The sequence below is a fragment of the Pteropus vampyrus genome, unplaced genomic scaffold (genome assembly GCF_000151845.1).
Source record: "Pteropus vampyrus isolate Shadow unplaced genomic scaffold, Pvam_2.0 Scaffold5, whole genome shotgun sequence".
In the NCBI taxonomy this organism is placed as follows: Eukaryota; Metazoa; Chordata; class Mammalia; order Chiroptera; family Pteropodidae; genus Pteropus; species Pteropus vampyrus.
Window position 1 is genome coordinate 16430965 of NW_011888786.1, and position 6284 is coordinate 16437248.

General features: G+C 34.0%; 1 pseudogene; it reads left to right on the top strand.

The window, feature by feature from the left end:
• Positions 1-1586: 1586 nt before the first annotated feature.
• LOC111744041 lies at positions 1587-1705 on the top strand (annotated as a pseudogene).
• The last annotated feature ends 4579 nt before the right edge of the window (positions 1706-6284 follow it).

The window sequence follows — 6284 nt, forward strand, 5'->3', positions numbered from 1 at the left end:
AATTTCCTTTACCCACTGTGTGCAGCTAAGGATTTGCTGTTGACACTTCAAAATATATTATTCGATGAATGGGTAAGTGATATAACCACAGCGTCTTGGTTCAAAGAAGGGTGAAAGGTCAGCCCTGTCCAAGAAAGCCGTGCACTTGAACACCAGCTGGAATTACTCTTTTTAAAGCAGAACTGTATGTGTGTGGTTGGGACTATATACCCAGCAGCCTACACTTCCTGGTGAGGGAGAATGTGACATTTGCCAGAAGTGAGGCATAACCTTTTCTTTCCATAGAACTAACACAAACTTAACAGCTGGAAGCAGAATTGTTGCCATGCTCTTTAGAAAGACTAGTTCCTGGCATGTTTCTACCTTTAGCTTGTCTACGGATTTGGGGGGAACAAAGCATAGTTGGCACAAGTGTTAATGTCAGATGATAACATTTGTCAGACTAGATTCCACTCAGGCACTTTCTGATCAATGATCTGACAAAAAAAAAAAAATCCCAGTTAACAAAGATTTATTAACACCTACTCTGCACTATTAAAACAAAACAAAACAACAACATGAAAATTGTTTTAAGGAGTTTACATTATCCAGAGACAAACATATGTCTTAAAAGAAAATTATAATTTTGGGGGATAAAGAACATAATACAAATATGAAGAGAACCTTATGAAAGCAAAAAAAGGGCAGAAATGTCTTTTTTAATATCAAATTCAAAATAAAATTAAACCACTGCAATTAATTTGCCACAAGACAGCTCCCCTCTGCCCTCTCAAACTGTCTGGGATTTTACATATATATAATTTTAATAAATATATATATATTTAGATTACATCAATTACACTAGGCATTAGATTCTAGATATTCAGAAGCATTACAGAAGCAATCACTACTGGCAATATAATTTTTTAAGTTAAATATTTTGTCTTTAATTTATTTATTCAACAAACATTTAATTGTCCACCATAAGCTTTACACTCCGTTTAATATATGACTATTACAGAGTCACTGACTTCGGGATGTCTGTAATGTGAGGAGACACAAAGAAACATATAATTATAGTGAATATAGTAACTTTGGTAACAAAAGTAAAGATAGGGTATTAGGAGACCCTTGATAAAAAGGAAACTAAGAGGATCAATGAAAACTTCCCTGGAGAAGAAAATTAGTGAGCTGTGTTAAATGAAGAGTGAGGGTTTAGAAACCAGGATCTGAAGGAGGTAGAGCATTTCAAAGGAATGAAGATACAGTCTAATTGGGCAAGACACTTCAAGGTATTCCAGACTGCTAAAACACAAGCTGTGAGGCAGAATGCGGGAGAGGCGAAGCTGGAGAAAACAGCGATAGCCAAGATCGAGCCTTGGCCAAGAGTCCAAGGAGGAAAAGGTGTTGGGGTTCTGTGAGCCCCCTGAAATCATGTGGAAAATGTTTTTCATTTATAGATGCTCTTTTTGTCTATGCAGCATATGATTTTTATCAAAATCTCAAAATGTGTGTATGAAATGTGTTCAAAACAGTTAGCCATCAGAGAAATGCAAACTGAAACTACAAATATATTCCACTATACATCTATCAAAATATGTGAAATTGTCTACGGCCATGGCACCCTGAACACTCCCGATCTCATCTGATCTCGGAAGCTAAGAAGGGTCGAGCCTGGTTAGTACTTGGATGGGAGACCATGTAGGAAGACCAGGTGCTGTAGGTGTAAAATACACACACACACATATGTGTAAAATTAAAAAAACTAAAAATACCAAATATTTTGGAAATGCGGAACAAGTGGAGAGAGTATAAAATGGTACAACCACTTTTGAAAGTTGTCAGTTCCTAATAACATAAACATGCAACTCTTTTATGACCCAGAAATTCCTAACCACCCTTTGCAAGTACATTTTTCCCAAAAAGCACTGTGGAAAAATGTTCATAGCAATGTTATTCATAATTGTCCTGAACTTGGAATAGCTTTAATGTCTATTAACAGAAGAATGAATAGAGTTTGTATTAGTATCATATTGTTGCTAAAACAAATTACCAAAAACTGAGTGTCTTAAAACACAAATTTATTCTCTTAGAATTCTGGAGGTCAGAAGTTTAAAATGAGTTTTTGGGGGCTAAAATCAAGATGTCAGTAGGACTGATTCTGTCTGGAGGCTCCAGAGAAGAATTGGGTTTTGGAGGCTGTGACACTCTTTGGCTACTGGCTCTTTTGTATAATAGTCCTCCTCCTTCTTCTACTTTATCATTTTAATTTACCATGTCTAACACTAAACTCCTTGTCCTGGTTTTCACAAACTCACACATGTTATTTCTCTCATGATTCCTGTTTTAGTTAATGGCACACAATTCCATTGGTTTCTCAGGATAAGTGACTCTGAACCTTCTATCACCTTCTGTGTAAGGCTTCTCAAGATTACCCACAGGCTCCATGATTTGCCAGGACACACAGGACTTAGGAAAGCATTATACTTATGGTTATGGTTTATAAAAGTTAAGGTTAAGATATAGGTTAAGATCAGCAAAGGAAAAACATGTGCTTGGGTCAAGTCCAGGAGAAACTAGGAGCAAACTTGCAAGTGTCCTCTCCCAGTGAAGTAGCACAGGACCTCTTGATTCTCCCAACAATGTATGACAACATTATGCAGCGCTGCTAACCATGAAAACTCATCCAAGCCATAGAGTTCAGGGCTTTTATTGGGTGTCAGTTATGTAGGCATGCAGCTACTCAGACACCAGTAGACTCACCTATAATCTCAGCAAAAACATAAAGCCCCAAGCATATGAAAACACTTTTCTCAGGAAGAATATTCCAAGGGCTCAGAGGTGATCTAGGAGTTGGCCAGGGCCAGTTCTGAAGAAATTCCTTTCTTTGGAACATGAAGAGTTTGAATAACCCAAGCCTGATCTGTAACCCTTTACTGCCCACCCTTACTTTGAGCCAATTAGGTTCAAGTAGAATGAATTTTGCCTTTGATATATCTCTTAGATTCAGCTTCTCTTCTCTAATTTCTTGGTCCCTCATCTTTAACCCTTCAATCATCTAGTTAATTCTCATAGCAACCAAATGAGCTCTTCTATCCCCATTTTCTCACTCAATAGATCTTTCACTTTCTTGTCAGAGTCATTTCTTTAAAAATCAAATTTGTTAATGGCACAACTCTTTGAAAGTCTATCTTGTTGACAATAACCTTAATTTACACAATATTGTGTATCTTTTAAAAAACTAATGTATAATTCTACTCATTAGAGAGAGAGAGAGAGAGAGAGAGAGAGATTCCACATATCTGTAGGTAGAAAAAGCAAGAGACAAAACACTACATGTATTAGATTCTGTGTGTGTGTGTGTGTGTGTGTGTGTGTGTGTGTGTGTGTGTGTGTGTTAATATGGAAATGGAAAAGCCTGAAAAACTTGCCCACAAATACTACTGGTAGTTATTTCTGGTGGTTCAGAAAACTGGCAATTTTATTTTTTAGGTATATCTTATTAATGTTCTGATTTTTAAATGAGCATGCGGTAATTTAAAATAAAACATAACAAAGCTGTTAAACCTCTTTGTGGCTCAAAGATTAAGTCTGAACATCTTAGTGTGGATTAAAAGTCTTCACTTATGAAGTGGTCCAACCTGGCTTACTTTCTCTTTTCCTGAATCTTCAAACCATGAACTCTGTTCTGTAGTCATATTGAACGTATTGCAACTCCCTGAACAGCAGTGCTTTGTCAGTCCTTGATGTTTTTACATTTTTGCTTTTATGCTAGACATATGTCTCCTTCTTTGGAAGCTATTTCTCTTTCAAGAACCAAATTAAATATTACCTTCTCTGGAAATACTTTCACAATGTTCCAGGCAGAATTAAGACTTTTCCTGGAGTGACCCCAGAGCATTTTGTAATCATATATTTTATAAACTTTAGTATGTAAAATTTAACAGTTCATCTTTTTTTCTTCACTAAATCTTGAGTCTTTAAATTCAAGAACAATCCTCTATACATATATTTATTTCAAGGGCTTTTCCACAACTCCTGGCACAATTGTGCTCTCAATACTTTAAAAAATTATTATTTATAAATAATCTCTTTTCATGGAGATGAGGAAAAGAGCAGTAAATTATAGAAAGGTAAAGATCAATTATCACATTTTTTTACCAACTCTTATAGTTTGTGAAGTTTCACTTTTTATTATGCCAAAATTTTTTCTTCCTTCTCATCAGAGAACAAGATTCAGTAGGTTATGCAGATTTGATTTATGCCTTCAGATGGTGTTGTTACTTAGAGAATTTGGTCCAATGTTTGATTTCTATAGCATTTATGCCTAGTTCTCCTATGTACAAATACCTCTTAAAATTAAATATTTCTCAATTTTTCCATACGATTTTTCTGCACCAATTGATGAAGAAGGATTAATAAATACCAATGAAAAAGAATATGTAATTTCACACTGTATTTTTTTTTTTGGCTTATGATTCTGGATAAAAGTATCCAGTTATCCATCTCCCCCTTTTTTTCACCATTCATATAAAGCTAATTTGTCAGAATTTCTAGGAAAAGGCATTCACATAAATGTTCTAGCTATAACTTCAGATACAAAACTAGGACTTTGGTTATGTCAAAGGAGTCTGACAGATAATATTTATCTCTATGATTGTATCTTCAAATTTTCTATGACATCATTTATATTTGAACAAGCAAACCCTGAGAAAGATGTGATGGTTATTGCCAAAACAATTGCACTTGCATCAACTATTCAATTTTCTATAAGATTTATTTTAGATATTTTGATGAGTTAGCGAACATTTTAGACATAGTCTATACAATAGACAAAGTTCATAAAAATAACATCTTTTTGGATTTTATTTGTAATAAAATTTGTTTTCTTATTTGCCCTTTTTGTTTTTCATATACAATATCTTCCTTTAGCTATCTGAAAAAAGTAAATACATGTGTTTAAAAAACCTGTTTGCTTAATCTATCAATTTTCTTTACTTAGAAATTGCTTCTTCTCTTTGTTGAATCTGTTTTCTCTTTTTTGCAATGTTGGCTCTCTTTGATTTCTGCTGATCATGATTTATGATTCCACTGTAGTAGTCATAATTCTTTTTTAGATTGCTTCCTTAGTTCGTGCTTTAGTTGATGAGCAGGCATTTTGAACAAGGTCTCAATCCTTATAGTGACCTTGAGAGATGACTGGGACATGCTCTGAGATATTTGTTTTTGGTGCTTCCTATAGATCCAGAATGTCTTTGTCTCCCGGTCTAAGTTCTTGTACTAATTGTACTGCCTGGAAGCAGTGAATACTGATTCAGCTGCTGGTCTTATATGAAGAAGGGAATGTACAGAAGTGAACTACCTGTGTTTCTCTCCTTAGCAGCATGACTAATTGTCCTATTGGTTACCTCTGGTGCACTTTGGCTCCCAGGTTCCACCACAAGTGATAGTCAGTGATGTCCTTCTACATTTGCAGATTGTAATAGTGAGGTTGTAGTATGTGCTTAGCCTGCCATTAAATCAGATTTTTTTTTTCAATTGTTCCATGCACTTTTTATTTTCAATAAACCAGTATTGTATTTTTTTTTTCTAATTCATAAAATCTGGGGGCGGGGGGAGTTGGGTGTTAATTGAGACCTTTTATATTTTACAGATTTATTTTGTTGGTATTTCTTCAATGCCATAAGAGAATTTCTTATTTTTATTCAAATTTCTTTTTTATTTTCTTATTTGGTGATAAAAATGGTTACAGTTACATTTTATTACTCTAGGTATAATTTTGGTTTATGCCTATAGGTTTTGATACATGGTGTTTTAAATATCATTACTTTGGCATTTCATTGTAATTATTTTGATTGCTCTTTGGCCAAAAAAAAATTATTTAGGAGAGTGTTTCAATTCTTAGTGGTTGTGATTATTGTTTTGCATTTTTATCACTAATACGAAGTTTTATTGAGGTAGGATCTGAGCATGTCATCAGTACTTTTCTAATTGTAGGATTGATTTTAAGATGTTTATGTTTTATGGACAGGTAAAAAATGTATATTTATTTCATATGCTATATGTAGTACTAAACATTTATTAATAAACTTTATTATTATTATTCAGCACTCTATATCATATCTGTTTATGCCTACTAGATCTGAAAGAATCAAGAAGTGCCAAAATCTTGGACTATCTATATGTATCTGTCATTTTTCCTTATATTTCTAGAATATATATATATAATTTGCTGCTTACAACTATTTCCTTCCTTTTTCATCTTTTCCTGCATCTAATTCTCTGTTCTGATTCATTTGTCATTT